General features: G+C 31.9%; 2 long non-coding RNA genes across 2 annotated transcripts; both read right to left on the minus strand.

Annotated features, from left to right (window-relative positions):
* Positions 1-2064: 2064 nt before the first annotated feature.
* LOC135211653 (uncharacterized) lies at positions 2065-2925 on the minus strand. The gene is made up of 3 exons (XR_010313696.1): positions 2856-2925; positions 2390-2754; positions 2065-2260 (listed from the first exon to the last, which is right to left on the minus strand). It is a non-coding gene; the product is annotated as an uncharacterized LOC135211653 (long non-coding RNA).
* A 141-nt stretch (positions 2926-3066) lies between these two features.
* Positions 3067-4204, minus strand: LOC135211654 (uncharacterized). The gene is made up of 4 exons (XR_010313697.1): positions 3695-4204; positions 3484-3558; positions 3262-3354; positions 3067-3135 (listed from the first exon to the last, which is right to left on the minus strand). It is a non-coding gene; the product is annotated as an uncharacterized LOC135211654 (long non-coding RNA).
* Positions 4205-21530: the final 17326 nt, after the last annotated feature.

Consider the following 21530-nt stretch of genomic DNA (forward strand, 5'->3'; position numbering starts at 1 on the left):
ATATTATATATCTATACGATATATATATTATATAGATATATATATATATATATATATTAATATCTATATATATATATATATTTTTATATATATATAGAGTATATATATATATAGATCATATATAGATATATATATATTAGATAGAGATATATTATATATATATATTATTAGATATATTATCTATATATATATATATCTATATATTCAAGATATCATATGAGATAGCTATATATTATATAGAGATAAGAATGAGTAGCATGATAGATATATATATATATATATATGAAGATATATATGATATATATATATAGCGAGATATATATATATCTATATATATACTATAATATATGAATATATAGATAGATATATATATATATATATAGATAGATAGATATATATATATTATATATATTAATAGTATATGATAGATAGATAGAAGATATATATATTAGATATATAGATAATATGATATATAGATAATCATCTAGATAGATATATATATAATAATATAGAATATATATAATATATATATATATATATATCGATATAGATATATTATCTATATATATATATATTCTATATATATATAGATATATCTCATGTATATATATATATATATATATTATATATATAATATATAATATATATAGATATATATATAGTATATATATCTATATATAGCTATATATATATATAATATACAGGCATCCCGGGTTACGACGGGGGTTCCGTTCTTGAGGCGCGTCGTAAGCCGAAAATCGTCGTAAGCCGGAACGACACTTGGGAATATGCCTTAAACTAAGAAAAAGTTAGAGACCTTACCTGTGTGACATGCAAGTATATTGCATGATGTGTAGTGTGGTTATTTCAATGGCAAAGGATGGTTCTTGAAGGTATAATTCTTTATTAAACTCTTGTGACACTATAAAGCACAATGTACTACACTTAATCCTTAGGTTAGATTATACACTAAACACTATATTATGCACTGTACACTTCGTAGTAGTATTTGTTAGATCCTGGAGTACACTAAAATCCCAGTCTGGTAGCTCTGGAAGGTAAAGTAAACACAATTAGTACAAAATACTACACAAAGTCCTGAATGCAATATGTAAATTATAGATATCAAGAGTAAAAGAGTTAATGTATGTTAATTAATTCCTTACTTTTAGTTTATAATTCCTTACTTTGAGTTATATCAAGAGTAAAAAAGTTAATGTATGTGAATTAATTCCTTACTTTTAGTTTAAATTTGTCCGTTCAAACGTAACCCTGGATGCACAAAGTCTTATGTGGCCCCATAGCCTACATCATTCAGGGGTTCTGGAATGTACAAAAAATAATTAGTATGTCAGTAAGTACTCTATGCATAGTAATTACATACAGTAATATGCACCATACGTGGTTTAATATCACATATATAACATGTATAAACTTGTTAATGTATGTTAATTAATTCCTTACTTTTGTTTAAATTTGTCGTTCAACGTAACCCTGGATGCACAAAGTCTTATGTGGCCCCATAGCCTACATCATTCAGGGTTCTGGAATGTACAAAAGATAATTTTGTCAGTAAGTACTCTATGCATAGTAAGTTACATACAGTAATATGCACCATACAGTGGTTTAATATCAACTGGTATGCATGTTGTAAATGATTGGTCTACACCCCCTGTTCAGCAGGGAGTGTACGTAATTCCATGAGGGACCTTGATCACTTATCCCATGTGAGAGATCTTGGTCACTTTTTTTTAGTATGTACGTATAAAACTTACTTAATGTATGTTTACTACTATGTATAATTCCTTACCTTTAGTACAGTAGTACATAGTTTACAGTTGTCGTGCTATGTTATGTAGTAACCCTGGACAAAGTTTTATGTGGCCCCATAGCCTGCATCATGGAGGGGGTCCTGGTTTTCTGGAATGTACCAAAAAAGTATCAAAGTTAAGTATGTTATGTATGTTTAGTAACTTACATACAGTAACCATACGTACAGGGTTTGTTTTAATAACATGTGCAAATATGTACATAATCAAACTTGGTTGGAAATTCCTTGTAAAAAAAAGTTATGTACGTATGTAATATGTACTACTGTATGTAAAAACCTTACTGTTCATACTTTGTTACACTACATGTTACATGTGATACGTATACTTTCCTGAAGGGTTTTTTCCATCCAAAAATGGTGCTTCTACTTGTAGTTATCCCTTGATGACACTTGTAGTAACAACCTGGAGTTGTGTGAAAAATGTTGGTTCTGGAAGGAAAAAGTAACAAAATTAGTGTACAAAATATACACTACAGAAAGCTGTGAATGCAATATGTTAATTACTGTAGATATATCAAGAGTACTAAAAGAGTTAATGTATGTTAATTAATTCCTTACTTTTAGTTTAAAGTTGTCGTTCAATGTAACCCTGGATGGACAAAGTCTTATGTGGCCCCATAGCCTACATCATTCAGGGGGTTCTGGAATGTACAAAAAATAATTTTGTCAGTAAGTACTCTATGCATAGTAAGTTACATACAGTAATATGCACCATACAGTGGTTTAATATCACATATAACATGTAGTATAAAACTTAATTTAGAAATTCCTTACATAACTTACCAACTTTTAGTGAGTCTCAAAGCTGTTACCTAGGTTGTGGGAGATGGAGGTGGAGGTGTAGAGCATTCATGATAAGGATGCATTCCAAACCTAACTTCAGTGTGCTTTATCACAGATAACAGGCTAGGATGATGGGCAGTCTGGAATGAAGAATTAATATTAAAGGACAGTATGTAACCACTTAGGTGTACAAAATTTATTGTACGTATGCAAACATTAAACACAACTGAGAATTCCTTACCTTCAGCAAAATGAAGACATGTAGGCTATGTAGAGGTCTGGTTTATGTAAGTCACAGGTGCATGCCAGTCTGGAATGATAATGTAATAGTACATATGATTATATAGTATGTATGTTACATACATAACATAACTGGTTATTACATATGTAATAATAAAACATAATAAAAAAAAATGTCCTTACCAAATTCTAGTGGTTTGGCTTGCTTACTGGGGATGGCCATATGGTACATGAGAGTGGGTGGCTGGGCTATGGAGTGGGATGGGCAGGTGCTTGGGAGTCTGGAATGATAAAAAATATATAAAATGATAGTTACTACTACTGTAACTACTGCACATGTTATTACTGTTTGACATATGTAGTGTGTAATACGTATGTTCAATATAAAAAATGAAGAATTCTTTTACCTGAAGGAATGGGAGAGGTGATACTACTCGTATCAACTGATTTGGGCTCTGGAGAGGTGATACTCGTATCAACTGATGAGGGAACATCTACATCTGGAAAGAATGATAGGGTACATAAATATATTATAAGGTGGATGTAATTGTAGCATATGTACACTTTTAATAAAATTTCTATTAGCAATTTATAAAACATTTTATACAAATTTGTTAAGGATTCCTTACCTGATGTATAGGGCGAGGCATCAAAACCATGGAAAGGCTCAGGGTCATCTGGGTCACTGTCACTATCAAAGGGGTCTGAAATGAAAAAAAAAAAAAAATAATAAGGTTATGCAACATCAAACACATTGTACCACTATGTAAGTTAGTGTACGTATGTATGTAGGGTGTAAACAATTTCCAACATGAAAATGAGAAAAATGAAATTGCTTACCTGATTGTACAGGTGGGCGGGCTGATACAGAGGGTCCAGGTACAGGGGGATCTGGAACTGTCACAGGTAGTACAGGGAGATCTGGAACTGTCACAGGTAGTACAGGGGGATCTGGAACTGTCACCACTTCTGCAATAAAATTACAAATGATGAAAATTAATGAAGTTACAATTTACTCTTACATTTAGTTGTTACATTAAAAAATTAACACATTTTAATATGTACACTATGTAAACACATAAATTAGTAAAACAGTTCAGAATTCCTTACCAGGACTAGGAGTGGGAGGTGGTGGTACTGGAGACTTGTGAAAGAAAGTGTCAAGCCTGGACTGCACACTTCTCTTCGTCTGCTTCTCCTTCAGGGTCTCCTTGTAGAAAGTCACCAAATCCATGATTCCTCTCTTGATTTTGTCAAACCTAGAAACGTTAGGGTCTTCTGCCTCAAAAGAAGCCAAGGCTCTCTCCAGATGAGTAAAACCCTCTGACAAGCCTTTCACAGTTAATGACCTGGGTTTTGGCTCTGGTTCCGCCTCCTCTTCCTCAATCATTTGTTGCTCAAGTTCTAGTAAGTCCTCTGCAGACAATTCCTCTCCATGGGAAGCCAGCAGCTCTGTTACATCATCAGGTTCAAGATCTAGTTTCAGCCTCTTGCTTAGCCCTACGATCTTCCTCGTCACAGTCTCGACGTCTTCTGCCTGGTCAAAGCCTTCAAAACTGTGCACAAACTGTGGACACAGTTTCCTCCAGGCCCCATTTAAAGTGGTCGTCTTCACCTCGTCCCAAGCACTTGCAATGTTCTTCACTGCATCTGCAATGTTGTAGCCCTTCCAGAATTGCTTCAGTGTCAACTCCTTGTTAGCTTCTATGGCCCTCAAAGCAAAAAACGTATGGTCCTTCTAAGGTAGTAAGCCTTGAAATTAGCTATTACTCCCTGGTCCTTGGCTGTATCAGCGATGTGGTATTGGGTGGGAGGTACACCACCTTCACATTAGGATGCATGTCGCTCAAATTTGAAGGGTGACCAGGGGCACTGTCCAGGACTAAGAGGGCCTTAAAAGGCAGACCCTTCGAAGTCAAGTACCGCTCCACTGCTGGCACGAAATGGTCATTGAACCAATCTTCGAAGACCATTAGGTAACCCACGCCTTCTTGTTAGATTTCCAATCACAGGGAGTTGACTCTTGAAAATGCCCTTGAAAGCCCTGGGATTCTCGGCCAAATACACCAGCAAGGGCTTCAGTTTCAAATCACCCCCCACTTGCATTGCCCAAACAGCAAAGTCAGTCGCTCCTTTCCAGCTTTATGGCCAGGTGCTGACTTCTCCTCCTTGGAAAGGTACGTTCGATTTGGCATTCTTTTCCAAAATAATCCAGTCTCATCCACATTAAAGACTTGGTCAGCCGTGTAACCACCATCCTTAATTATCTCAGCCAAACCACCTGGAAAACTTTCTGCTGCTTCGCTATCAGCACTAGCAGCTTCACCTTGCAGCTTCACATTATGCAAATTTGCACGAGCCTTAAAACGGTTAAACCAACCTCTACTCGCGGAAAATTCACCACCAGCACTGCCTTCGCCAAACTTTTTCACTACTGCCTCATGCAGCGCTCTAGCCTTCTCCTGGATCACACTTAAGCTCACCGGAACACGTCGCTGTTCTGGTCCTCCAGCCAGATCATGAGCAATTTCTCCATTTCAACAATGCTCTGGCTACGTTGCTTCTCGTTTATCACCGTTGACTTCATTGGTGCAGCATCCTTAACATGCTTCAGAATACGTTCCTTATCCTTCACAATGGTTACCACCGTGGTCCTGCTCAAGCCTAAAGAACGGCCTATTTCGGTGTTAGTTTCTCCCTTCTCCGAACGCTTTATCACGTCATATTTGACCTCCATCGTGATGACCTTCCTCTTCTTGGATGAACTATCATCGGAGGGAGTACTTTGGCGTTTAGGAGCCATTGTAAATTTGCGAAAATGGCAAGGAATTTCAGCAACGTCTCAGCACACAACCTAGTGAAATGCAGGCAGGCACGCGATTGAAGTGGCGTCCTTTCGTATTGTTACGCTTGGCGTCCTCGACCGTCCGAGGTCGTTGTTCGGTCAATTTACCATACAGTTTAATAGCGTTAATTAATTTATGCACCTCCGCTCAAAACTAGTTCTGCATATGAGGTATCGTTAAAAAGCATAACAAAACGTCGTAACCTTGGAATTTGTGTTGTAATCTAACCAGAAACTTAGTTTTTTTAATTATGTACTGGAAACAAGCAATGATTTTTCATTATATTTGCGCTTTTGGACTGTTTTAAACTGCGCATCCCAAGCTAGTGTATTCATTCGCCCGCAAACTAGTTCCGCATATGCGGCGTCACTAAAAAAATTAAAAAAATACGAAAAAAAAAAAGTGTCAAAAATCATCATAACCTCAAAATTTTTGTTGTAATGTAACCAAAAACATATTTTTATTATGTACTGTGCTAAACTATAAAGGATTTTTATCATAGCATGCGTTTTTAAAAGCGTCGTTAACTCGGAGCGTCGGAAGCGTCAGCGTCGTAACCTCGGAACAAGCGTCGTAACCCAGGACGGAATTTCCATTGAATATTTAAGAAAAAGCGTCGTAACCTCGGAACGTCGTAAGCCGGAACCGTCGTAAGCCGGGGACTGCCTGTATATATATATATATATATACTATATATATATATATATATATATATATATATATATATATATATATATATAGATATATATCTATATAGATATATAGATATATATATATATATATATATATATATATATATATATATATATATATATATCTATATATCTATATATCTATATATCTATATATATATATATATATATATATATATATATATATATATATATATATATAATATATATATATATATATTCCAATTAAACTAAAAGCAGCTTACGAGGAAATCAACAAATTTTGCTTTAGCTCATTACATTTCATTGTGTTTATTCCAACAAAAGCCAACAAAATGTAGAACAGTTATTATAAAACAATGGTTGTCCAATTGTAAAGGAATGGCATTCTTTATTCAGGACATTTTCTGTGAAAATGCTTTCCATTGTCCACAAAACAATGACCGTTTAAGGCACACAAAAATATTAATGAAAAACATTCACATCACCTTTTTATGCTCCAAAGTAAACGAGACAAAATTGTGCATAGTCTGTATCTCGTGGAATTTTCTAACGAGCCACCAGTCCTAAACGCGGTCAGTCTTGTTTATGAAACTGTCAGCATATTCAAGTCTTCCGGGATTATGCTGCGACGATCTTTGTACCCTCTCTCATCATTTCTCTCGTCTTTATTAGATTAATCGATTAGAAAAAAATGCCAACTTAGTCTGGAATGGAAAAAAATAAAATGAACAAACAATGGAAGACAAGAATTATCGTGAGAATCAGGATCATACACTTGGTTTACGATGCAACTGGTATGATAAATTTTCGCTGACGTTCATTATTTGAAAATAATAATAACAAATAAAGAAAATACATTAATAAGATGAAAATAATATTAACGCTCAACTACACAAAATAAATTCGCTGAATACGCAACTAGCTCACGTATTTTTCTGGTGTGATTTCCTCTGGTTTCCAGTGTTCCATTTCTCACAATATCATACATGCTGTTCATATTCCCATTAACTCTACTAATCCTCTCGACCAAGTTTTTTCAGAATATAACATTGACTCTAGTTTGCAATTTCTAAACTTTCGACGTGACCTGAATTCTTTAATGTAATTGGAATATGCTTGCAGTCAACAAAGCTTTCATCACCGTCACTGTAACATAATTCGTTTGATGGCTGAATTCTTAGTTTGCTTCTGTCTCCAGAATAAGACTCGTGGGATATCTCGAGTTCAAACGGTACATTTCATACAAATCATTTTATTAACCGTGGGTATTGTTTAATCAACCAAAACTTACCTAAAAACGAAACAGCAAACACCTAATATTTTGAAGTGTCTTAATGAATTCAACTAATGGCAGAAAGATACATACGTACAGTTATTTTTTACATGAAAAAGGTTATAAATTATGGAGAAATTTAAATGGGAGGCAACTTCAAGATATAATAGTAAATTTGAGCATCTCACAAATGGCTAAGTCTCAGGACAACATTTCAACAGATATTCACATGGCATTTGTTATACCATTTAATATCGTCATGCCTGAAGCATTAAACAAGAAAAATATCTAATATGAAATCATCATCTCTACAAAATCTTTAATTTTCACAAACGAATGAACCTCTCTCTCTCTCTCTCTCTCTCTCTCTCTCTCTCTCTCTCTCTCTCTCTCTCTACAAGGAGAGAGAAAAGCTCAAACTGAAGTGGTGGATACGATGTCCCGCGACCTGTTAGAGTAAACATTTCCACAAAACTGGAATTTACTTAACACGTATCAAAAAAAGCAGAAATTTCCTCTCTTCCGCGTCTTCGTCTTATCAATTCACTGTTTCTTCTTTTCTCATAGGTTTTTCCTTCTTAATCCGACTATCGCTTAGGTTTGTATCTTATTACATGAATTTGCAGAATCAGCCACAGACGATAAATAATTCGGGTCTCATATTCGATGGTTCGGACAAAAGAAGGCACCACCATGTGGCAAAAACTTAAGACCCGTTAACTTTCTGCGAAATTTATTCTGGTTTTGGTTTTTGTTGTTTTCTCACAGTAAAATCTTTATGACTTTTGTTAGAAACCCTTCTGGATTAAATTAGACACTTAAATTCACTAATAAATAGTCTGTCTTTCTTATGGAAACTGATTTTTTTAGCAAAGAAATGCATTCACCAGATAGTGAGTGGAGGCCAAATTTCTTTGAGTATTTTCAGTTACTCTTTTGCGCCTGCTTTGTCCTTTTGTAATGTCATTTTATTTTTTACCTTTAACACATATTGACACGTGTTCCTTCCTGTGTAATTTTGCATATTTCATATATTTTTTTCTACAAATTTACATATTTAGATTTTGCTATTTTACCGAAATATTGATTAAAAATAAGCACGGCACAATATTATGCTTAGTCTGTGAGAGAAATGCTACCTTATTATTTCCCCTAATAATATGACTTGACAACCATATTTCTCAAATATATGTAAGAGTCACAAAAAGTCCTAAATATCATAGTTTCATTACATTTTAAACGTGATCGCCACTGAGAACCTTAACGTTTAGAGTGACGAGATAAGTAAATTGCAATAAATTTTTCCTTGAATGGATTCTGTCGTTTTCACAGAAAATCTTATCTATAATCATTAGAAATTACCCTAATTGAAGATTCTTTAGGTTTTTTTAAACTGTTAGAAATTCATTTAAGGAAACTTTAACAAAAGAAATTTTTATGATCTTAAAACAAATTTAAATTTAATCAGCTTTAATTTAGATTTTCAAACCTAATCAGGATGACGAAAATTACATCAAAACCTGTCCCTTGAATTTTGTAAGAGCTCTGTAAATCTATATATACTTTTCGGTTTATTTCTATTTTTCAGTTTGAGAAATTTATCTCCTTAAAGAATGTACTTTCATATCGAAAAATAATCCACATCTAGAGGTTTTAATATAATTTTGTTCAACATTGTGTCATTGTCGTATATTACTATATTCTTTTTCAGCGTACACAGGCAATAACATTTTCAATGTGCAATCACCCGTCGGTGAGTCAGCAGACAAATTACCTTTCGTTTATTTTCAGAAGATGCTCTTGGGTTTGTTGTCTATTCTTTTATTATTTATTATGTCAATTTATATTACCCTAAGAAACATAATCAATTTTTTCCATTATACGTATCAACATTTATATTCCATACAAATTTTACATGATTACATTTTGGTACTATGTCGAAACATGAATCCAAACCTAGTATAACACTATAGTTAGTCAGAGTGAAATATATTAGTATTTCTTTTCGTAATAATGTTACTCAAACAGTCATTAGGAATATTTAAAACTTCACAAAGTACTCTTGGTATATAAAATAAGTTTTCAAATGAATATCTAAAATACGTTTTCCACTGAAGATCATGAAGTCATGATTGAAAGAAAAAAAAGCTTCATAATGTGGGCTGCTGGCTCGGTTATTAGAAATAATCAAATTAAATGTTGTATCCAATGTTTTAGTTAATAAAAGTTTGCACTCGGTTCTAATGTTCTCGCAAGAGTACCCATAAAAAATACTTTAACTGTAGTTTAGTTAAGCATTCTGTGTCAATTTTTTAAGTACTAGGAGACTCGAACAGAAGTGATTACCATGAACTGCAAAATTATATTGAAATTCAACTTTTCCTTCTCTTTATTGTCATCCTGAATTGGATTTGAAAATAAAATTAATTCTAAAAGACAATTGTTAGGACCTGTGGAGTCAAGCAGGTCTAAAAATAATGTTGAAACAATTGTTAGGGGAAAGTGGAAAGTAAGATGAAAGTAAGAAAATTTGAATGGAGGTACAGTGAAGTGAATGAAAGAGCTGCAGCTAGGAGCCGAAGGGACTTTACAAAGAACCTGAGTCATATCTACGGTGCACAGAGTCAGGTGCACAGGCGGTACTGCACTCCCACCGGTTTATTGACATTTAAAAATCAGCGCTCAAATAAAGTGTGGTTTAATTAAGCAATAGATCCGTGAGTATTTTAAGTTAAAATTGATTAAATACTGTCAGTTTTGTCCATATGCCGTAATATTTTGGCAATTATTCTCACACTGGAAGAATTTTAAAAGCATTAGGTATACTCCTTCATCGCTTCTCGATTTCAGGGCTGTATTGAACCAAAATTGCAATCCTAAGGATTAGATATGTTTACGTGGCTAGGAACCAATTGGTCACTTAGCAACGGGACCTACAGCTTATTGTGGGTTCCGAACCACATTATATCGAGAAATGAATTTCTATCACCAGAAATAAATTCCTCTGATTCCGCATTGGCCGGGACGAGAATCGAACTTCGGACCACCGGATTGGTGGCCGAGGACGAAAACCAATCCAATGAGGTACTTTTATGTAAAAAGTGTTTGAAGGTATTGGTGCTAGTCTTTAAAGGGAACATTTTTACATATATTTTGTCAATATCACATCACCGTCATCATAAGTTTTGAAATCAGAATCATTACGTTGTATCTGATATCTTTTGATTCACCATTATTTGCATAGATACGCCGTCATTCAAATGAACTTAATAAATCATTTGAGCATTATTTTGGAGGCAGAGAAAACATTAAATGAAGTGTCTTATGTCGACTGCGAAGAAAACTTTATAAGCTGCAATCATAATCAAATTACATTAAAAGACCTCAGTTATCGTTGACAGCGTTGATACTGCGAACTGGATTCGACCTAAAATGCTCAAAATACCTGATCGAGAGGATGAGTAGAAATACTGAGAACATATTTTTCAGTTGAGTAATTGGATGCTCAAAACTAATTTAAACAACGGAAGAAAAATGAATAATATTGGTATTGATTTGAAGTAGTTCATAAATACTATTTTTCCATTAAAGTTGTTAACATATTTTTCGTATTTCTTATTTGCTTGATTTCATTAGGATATCTTCGTTAATTTGTTTATTAGTTGTTATTTTTGAGTAAGGAAGCCGAAAAATTAATGGTACTGATTCCCCTGTAGATCAGGTTAAGATGAACAACCGCTACAATAGTTACTAAAACAAATTACCTCCTATAGGATTTAGTTCATATTATTGTTGTATACCAAAGTAAGTTGGAATTATTCTTTTATAACTCAATCAGCCTAAAATTAGTAAGAGAAACAGTTGCAGAAAGGGTATAATAACGAATAACTATAAACATAAGAGATAGTCCGAACAAAATTCCTAATGACTCGAATATATTGAGAGAGTTTTATTTGGGCCTTAATGATAGTTACAAAACAATCTTTATAAATCTTGGACTGACTAAACAATGTCAATTTTGTTATCAGACGACCATTATTATAAAATGACTATTCTGTATCGCTGACTTTATTATCTGAAGAAAAACTTCGATATGGAATCAATAAATCAATGAAAGGGCAAATTTGTTTATTTTTGTGCGTTGTTTTTATTTAAATTAAAAATTGCCAAAACACATACACACATGTACTGGCACACACACACACACATATATCAAAGTCATCAAGAATTTTGTTCGTACTATCTCATATGTTTATGGTTATTCGTTTTTTATACCCTTTCTGGAATTGTTTTTCTTACTAATTTTAGACTGATTGGGTAATAAAAGAATAATTCCAATTTACTCTCTCTCTCTCTCTCTCTCCTCTCTCTCTCTCTCTCTATCTCTTCCCCATCTCTCTCTCTCTCTCTCTCTCTCTCTCTTTCCCTATGGTTTCATATTAGCGTAAAGATTTTAAACTTAGTGGTTGATCATTCATAAATTTTAGATTTGGTATTTCTTAGATTTATTTAATATTGCTTCGTGCTTATTTGTGGAATCTGAACAGATATTGTAAAAGTGTGTAACAGGCTCCCTTTGTGTAAGTGTTTATTGGTGATTTCGAAAAAGGCCTTCTAAAATTGGTATACCAAGGTGAGTTTTTTAATAAGTTGAGTGCGCAAAACTTGAACATAAAAAGTACTTGAAATACTGAAAGTACTTGGTTTATTCCATGGGAAATTTTTACCATTTTTTCACATTTTGGTGTTGGTGAATTTTTGTGTGCATTTACCCATTTTTCAAATTAAAGTGATTTTTTTGTGCATTTATCTATTTTCTTATTAAAGTGATTTTATTTGTGCATTTATCCATTTTTCTTATTAAAGTGTTTTTTTATATACATGTTCTATGTGATTAATGCTTTCTTAGTGTTTTTGAAAATGTTGTATTTTCCACATTTTTCTGTGTTTAAATTACATTCATATTTTGATTACCTTAAATGTTTTCATTAATTAATAATTACGAATTTAGTTGAGCTTAACACTTGGGAATTACTTTCCACTTACTTAGAATTATTTTCTTGTTTTATTGTTGTTTAACACTTGTGATTTTATTGTTACTCAACACTTTGAGGTTTGCCTGAGTAATTTAATTTCTTGATTTTAAGGATTGATTAATATGCGTGATCTATATGATGAATTATTTGTATTCAATTTTATTTAATGATTAATTCAAGAATGAATTAAACTGTGTTGTTCTCAAATACTAGTAAATGTCCCTGGGACTTTGAACTTCACCTATAAATTTTGAGTTCAATTATAAATTTTTGTATTTAAGATTTTTATGTTTTTTTCAGTATATTTAATTTTGTTTAGGTATAAATATAGAGTGGTAATTGCGGTGTTTTCCTTTAGCTTTGCTGAAGTGAGTTAGAACCAAGGAAATACTTAGACTTTTAGAACCAGGGAAATACTTATACTTTTAAAGTAGTTGATGGAGTGATACCCTTTTATTAATTTAATTACATATAAGATTCCCTCACACCTGTTTTAATGAACTTAGTCTGATTTATAAGCTTTCAAGGGATCACTGTTACCTTTTCTTTTTGAGTACTCAGTTGTATTATACCTGTGATGAAGGTACAGGTATCTGGCTGCTGTGAGGTATTTTATGATTGATAAGTGTAGCAACCAGATACTTGGCACTTCGTCACAATATATATATATATATATATATATATATATATATATATATATATATATATATATATATATATATATATATATATATATAGTGAAACATTTTATTGACCGGTGTTTTGCAACTTATTTTCCAGTCATAATTGGAAGGATATGGCAATTGTAGACACTCTACACTTTAAACACATTCATATATATGATACTGAAAACAATAAAGCATCAAAGAAAAAATCAAAATGGGATAAAAAGAAAATGAATTTATCATGGAATTACACTCAATAAAAGTAATTAATAGTACATGTGAAATTTAATACAATGAAAATATCTACTAAAAGATATTAGAAAATTAGGTTAACTAATAGTTTTAATAATGTAGTAGCCAAGTAACTCCTCTCAAGAAATTTCCTGCCTAGTGTATCATACTGGTGTAATTTTAAGCACAAATTCAAAAAGTTCCGTCACCATTTAAGAGTGCTGAATTCATCAAATCATCTAATCCTTTATCCTTTGCAAAAATGAATAATTTTTTTTCCTCACTTTCACCGCTATCGAACTGTAGAACGATTTCTCCACTGTCAAACAGCCCAAATTCATCGGGGTAAAACGTTTTAAAGCCACTTACACTTTGGGGATGTGGGGGAACAACTTAATCCAGCTGACGCCATTTCCGAATGTTAGACTTAAGCCGCGTGAAACGGACGGTCATTCAGCTATTTTATCTTCACCTAACGATGCACAGAGCCCGCAGTAAGTGCTTTGGAACTCTTCACTTCACACTTCCAATAACTTACTTATCTATCAGCGTTTCTTTTCTGGCTTTCGTAAATGTAATTTAAGCCATCTACGAATGTCTTACCTCGACGGGTACTTTGAATTGTACGATACATGATTATACAAAAAGTCTATATACCGCTAGAAGCTGTATGCAGCCACCAAAAAATAATATATAAACCTTCCACTTACTAAATAGTCAAATTATGTAACCAGTGAATAAGGTAATTCCCCTAAGTTTAATATATATATATATATATATATATATATATATATATATATATATATATATATATATATATATATCTATATATATAGATATATATATATATATATATATATATATATATATATATATATATGATATATATATATCTATATATATATATATATATATATATTATATATATATATATATATACACATATGTCTCTATATATATATATATATATATATATTATATATATATATATAAATACATATATATCTCTCTCTATATATATATATATTATAAGTATATATATATATATATATATATATATATAGATACATATATCTCTCTCTCTCTCTCTCTCTAACTATATATATATATATGTATATATATATCTATAATATATATGTTATATCTATATATATATAATATATATCTATATATATATATATATAAATATAGAATATATATATAGATATAGATCAGATATATATCTATATATATATCTATATATATATATATATCTATATATATATAGATATCTATATATATATATATATATATACTATATATATATCATATATATATATATATATATATATATATATATATATAGTATATATATAGTATATATATATCTTAAAAGGCACCATTAACAGTCTATAATATTAAATAGTCGGGTTGATAACCTAAGCTCTTGCTGGTTAGAGACAGATGCAAAATGTGGGATTCCTCGAAGATGCTGAAATGAAAAAACAAACATGAAAGCTTACCGGCGCACAATTGGGGTCAGGGACGCATTTCAAAGATCACGATTGTCATGTATGTAGCGTGCATGCCTCTCGTGCGCCAATTGGTGTGTGTTCATAATGAACAGAAAATGACATATAATGTAGGGGAAAAGTTGCCAACGGGGACCCACTGAATTTGATTGATAGAGTGTGGAACCACAGGCACAAGAGGCACTAGAAGAGGTGTTGCAGGTCCATCTGACAAGGTACCGTAGAGGAGAAACTTAGAAAAAGTTAACATTTTAAGTGACAATTACTTGAGTTCTAGAGAAAGGGAAGTGAGGTATGGCACACTATCTTTATTAGCGAACTTTAATGTTTACTGATGAACTTTAATGTGTCTTAATTATGGTCTCTTTATTTCGAAGTTTCACCTTATGGGTTTTCTCCTAGACTAATTTGTAAACTTTAATTAAACTATGAATGTTTGGACACTGAGGGGAAAAAGGGGGTACTTACTATATTGAATTTTGAGAGGATTATGATAGTTTAACGTTTCTGTTTGAGTCAGGTTTAATTGATTTTTTTTCCATTTTAATGTTAGCTAATTTTAGGAAATAAAAAGGATATTTTTGTAACCACAAGAGTTTACATTAGTCTAGTTTGAAACAGATTTTGAGCCAACTCCAGAGATGGCATTCAACAGAAAAAAACGTGGGCTACATTACCAGTTAGATGTTTTGTTTTCATTTGTTTAAACGAGTGTCATTTGACCTCGTTAAAGATTTTTCCTCATTAGATATATTTGTATGTATTTATATATATATATATATATATATAATATATATATATATATTAATATATATATATATATTTTATATATATATATAAGAACATTCTCAGTTTGCCTTATTTTAACGGATTTCAAACCATTAAACCATTGTTAAGAGCTTTTAATGTCAACCTTGTTTTTTCCTATAATACACACTAAAAAGAATGTTAATAAAAAATGGCCCCAGAGAAAGCAACAACATAATATATAAAATTCCATGTATGATTGTCCCTCATTCTATCTCGGACAGTCCAGCAAAGGCTTAGAAGTAAGGCTAAGCCAGCATAAAATACTCTGTAAAAACTGGACAAAAATCTAATGCATTATTCATTCATTTAAGTGAAAACAACCACCGAATTAATTGGATTGATAGTTCAGTAATTGCATGGTCAAGAGATGTCTTATCACGAAATCTTTTAGAATCTGCTTTAATACAACTTACTTTTCATTGTAATTTCAATGTTAGTCGTGGCCTTTTTCATTTAGACCTTGTATCTGTAACATGTTTAGGAATGACCTCAAAGATATAATTACTGACTTAAATAAAAATCAGTTGCCTTAGAGTTATTAAATTTTGTTGTAATGTATGTCTGTCATGTATTGTTGAATATGGTTTTGTTTACCAAGTTCCGAATAGCTGTCACCTATAATCCCTTAATTGTCTGGAAATTGTATCTGAGATGATTGTCTTAAACCTTTAATTGCACCCATTGTTTATGCTTGTTTGGGAAGGTTTCTTATCTTCCAGGTGTGTCGGATTCTAGGTACTAATCCCTTTATAAACCCCTATCTGTCAGTTATACGAACCTTCTTGTATTGTCTTTTCTCGTATTTATGTCAGTATCTGCTCAGTAAAGGACTTTTAAAGTCGAAAGATCTTGCAGACCTCCTTCGTTTATTTTTTCCTTCGTGGCCTTTATCTTTATTTCTGATTTTATCACGTTCCTAACTTTCGTGATTCAGTTATATATATATATATATATACTATATATATATATATATATATATATATATATATATATCTATATACATATATATATACATATATATATATATATATATATATATATATATATATTATATATATATATATATGTATATATATATATATATATATATATATATATATATATATATATATATATATATTATATATATATATATATATATAGATATGAGTGAATATACACGGTAAATAATAGGTAGAAATTCGTAGCTGAGCACTTTATTTTTAAATATATATATATATATATATATATATATATATATATATATATATAATATATATTTATATATATATATATATATATATATATATATATATATATATATATATATATATATATATATATATATATATATTTATATATATATATGTGTGTGTGTGTGTGTGTGTGTGTGTGTACAACTGATTTATGAAGGTATGGGACGTGACGAATGTATAAGTAAAGGCAAATGACACGAAAGGTAAGTTAAGCAACGAAGCAGTTGCTAGGCCTTGTGACACACGGTCCTTTACTAGCAGTCTGCTAGTAAGGACCGTGTATCGAAAAACCTAGCAACCGTTTCTGTCTGCTGTTTGAAGATTTTAGAACCTGAGGTAATAGGGTGATTGTGCTTTGGACCTATTTTATAAGGAAACTTAAATGGTTTGGATGTAAGGAGATGATTTAGATTTTGATTGTGAAGCATGCATTTTCAGTCCTTATGGTAGTACTGTAATCTCAGGCCTTCCTATCTGAGTTGGATTAAAATGCAGGAAAATGGATGGTCACATACATTTATAAACAAGGGGATGATCACCTCTTCCTTATGTCTTCTGGACAATTCACCGTTTTTCCTTACTTAGGGTCAAAGGTCAAAGATAAATAAAAGTCATCACTGCATACATATTTAAATTTCTTAATTTCATTATTCCACCAACACCATGAAGTTTATGGAAGGCTTTGTTATACTTATGTGCTAAAAAATCTCTTCCATAGCCCAAGGAAGGTTTTCAATGAATTATCAATCTAAGTAGACAAATGAATATTTCTCCCAATAAGTGCATGACTTTTTGGATCCCTCACTTTCAGTTCGATGGACTGAGTTTTGCAACATTACCTTAATTGACTTCATGTAGTTTTAGACTCACTCGCTCACTTTTTAGTTCTGTTATTTTCGCTTTTCTCTCCTCAGTTTTTCGTTTCTAATCAAAGGCTCGATTAAAACTTTGGCATCTTTCATATCGTCCTAAAAATAGAAATGAAAAGAAAAAGGAGCATTCATATAAAGATTTTGGAGGCGAGTATGCTTAAAAAAATCGTGAAATCGTATGATGTTCACAACGAAACTTCATATCCATAAGTAATAATTTTCAAAGATATTTATGCTCTCGGTTGTTTATAAAGATACGGCTTTTGTTATCTATTACTTTTACACACAGATTAGACTGTATTTTTAGAGGAAATAATTTACCTTAAGGTTAGATAGATATTGGAGATTTTGGCCATTTTACTGGCACACACAAAACGGCATTTTGAGATGAATATCATCCCCGGAAAAACATTTACACACATGCACATTTTTAAAAAACCCATCCGTGATATTAACAATACCAAATAGAAGAAAAAGCCTCATTTCATAGGAGGCAACTGAGCATATATGAGATAAGAAGAGGGGAATTACAGATAATATCATTACTGTATAGACGAAGGCTTCTGATCAGATATGTTTTTCTTTCGTGGGATCTGTTCCCACGAATTCTTGATACGTTCTTTCTTAACATACAAACCCCCATAAAGATACAGACTTAGGAAGATAAGTAATTACGAAAATTAGTACGTTCTTAAATTACATTACAGAAGAAGCTTGTAATTAATTCCTCACCTACAGCTTAAGTGGACATTTTTCACTCGAGTTGTAAGGCTATTGCGTATATTTTCTTTCCTTTCAGATAAAAGAGAAGTTTTAGAAGCATAATTTGATGTCAACTCTATATTTTATAAAGAGTAGTTAAATATAACATTAGACTTGTTATAATCTCTCTCTCTCTCTCTCTCTCTCTCTCTCTCTCTCTCTCTCTCTCTCTCTCTCTCCCAATCCACGAGTAGTCTAGCCAGCTGATTTTGCCAAGAAGCTCCATCTGTATTTCCGCAAGAAAAATAAAATCTAATCAAGCCTCTCCCGCATATGCGTCAAATAATCGGCTTCATTCTCTTCATCGTAACTATGTGAAAAGGCCTCCCACTGGTTTACAGTTTTTGTTCTCGAATCAACAAAGAAAGGGAACGAGCATGACTGGTGTAATCAAAACTGAATCTATCTCTTTGGGTAGTTTTTGCTAGAACTGGCTTCCTGAGTACATTGAAGGTAGAAGTGCATTTGTAAAGAGAACGAGTTATATAACAAAGATGTTGCTTTGATTTTTCAAAATACATTTCCCCTTTTTCTTCTCATCTTTTTATTTCGAGCTACACTGACAAACCGTGGCAATTGTTTTTTGTATATTCTTTCCCGCAGTGTTAAATTGTAATCAAGTATAAACACATCTCTATTCATAATGCCATGATATGAGTAAGAATTGACATTTTTTTTACGTTGCGTTTCATTTCTTTGTTTTTACAGCTGTACTGATACTTGAAGGTTTGGTGCCAAGAATTAAGAAATTGACAAGGCTGCCGGGATATTTGATGCTTATCTTTTCTAGCTGGTGACTACTTATGTTAGTGACTGTAGCACTAAGGAGAGAATAAGAGTGCCTATCAAGCTTTCCATATGATATATATATATATATATATATATATATATATATATATATATATATATATATATATATATATATTATATACTATATATATATATATATATATATATATTATTATATATATAACTGAATCACGAAAGTTAGGAACGTGATAAATCCATAAATAAAGATAAAGGCCACGAAGGAAAAATAAACGAAGGAGGTCTGCAAGATCTTTCGACTTTAAAAGTCCTTTACTGAGCAGATACTGACATAAATACGAGAAAAGACAATACAAGAAGGTTCGTATAACTGACAGATAGGGGTTTATAAAGGGATTAGTACCTAGAATCCGACACACTGGAAGATAAGAAACCTTCCCAAACAAGCATAAACAATGGGTGCAATTAAAAGTTTAAGACAATCATCTCAGATACAATTTCCAGACAATTAAAGGATTATAGGTGACAGCTATTCGGAACTTGGTAAACAAAACCATATTCAACAATACATGACAGACATACATTACAACAAAATTTGATAACTCTAAGGCAAACTGATTTTTTATTTAAGTCAGTAATTATATCTTTGAGGTCATTCTTAAACATGTTACAGATACAAGGGTCTAAATGAAAAAATGGCCACGACTAACATTGAAATTACAATGAAAAGTAAGTTGTATTAAAGCAGATTCTAAAAGATTTCGTGATAAGACATCTCTTCGACCATCGCAATTAAACTGAACTTCTCAATGCCCATTAATTCGGCGGTGGTTGTTTTCACTTAAATGAATGAATAATGCATTAGATTTTTGCCCAGGTTTTACAGAGTATTTAAGCTGGCTTAGCCTTACTTCTAAGCCTTTGCTGGACTATCCGAGATAGAATGAGGGACAATCCATACATGGAATTTTATATATTATGTTGTTGCTTTCTCTGGGGCCATTTTTTATTAACATTCTTTTTAGTGTGTTTATTATAGGAAAAAACAAGGTTGAAATTAAAAGCTTTTAACAATGGTTTAATGGTTTTGAAATCCGTTAAAATAAGGCAAACTGAGAATGTTCTTATATATATATAAATATATATATATATATATATATAATAGATATATATATATATATTATATATATATATATTATATATATACATACATATATATCTAATGAGGAAAAATCTTTAACGAGGTCAAATGACACTCGTTTAAACTAATGAAAACAAAACAATCTAACTGGTAATGTAGCCCACGTTTTTTTCTGTTGAATGCCATCTCTGGAGTTGGCTCAAAATCTGTTTCAAACTAGACTAATGTAAACTCTTGTGGTTACAAAAATATCCTTTTTATTTCCTAAAATTAGCTAACATTAAAATGGAAAAAAAATCAATTAAACCTGACTCAAACAGAAACGTTAAACTATCATAATCCTCTCAAAATCATATTTAAGTAAGTACCCCCTTTTCCCCTCAGTGTCCAAACATTCATAGTTTATTAATAGTTAAACTTAGTCTAGAGAAAACCCATAAGGTGACTTCGAAATAAAGCAACCATAATTAAGACACATTAAAGTTCATCAGTAAACATTAAAGTTCGCTAATAAAGATAGTGTGCCATACCTCACTTCCCTTTCTCTAGAACTCAAGTAATTGTCACTTAAAATGTTAACTTTTTCTAAGTTTCTCCTCTACGGTACCTTGTCAGATGGACCTGCAACACCTCTTCTAGTGCCTCTTCTGTGCTGTGTTCCACACTCTATCAATCAAATTCAGTGGGTCCCCGTTGGCAACTTTTCCCCTACATTATATGTCATTTTCTGTTCATTATGAACACACACCAATTGGCGCACGAGAGGCATGCACGCTACATACATGACAATCGTGATCTTTGAAATGCGTCCCTGACCCCAATTGTGCTCCGGTAAGCTTTCATATTTGTTTT

The sequence above is a fragment of the Macrobrachium nipponense genome, chromosome 4, assembly GCF_015104395.2.
Source record: "Macrobrachium nipponense isolate FS-2020 chromosome 4, ASM1510439v2, whole genome shotgun sequence".
Classification (NCBI taxonomy): Eukaryota; Metazoa; Arthropoda; class Malacostraca; order Decapoda; family Palaemonidae; genus Macrobrachium; species Macrobrachium nipponense.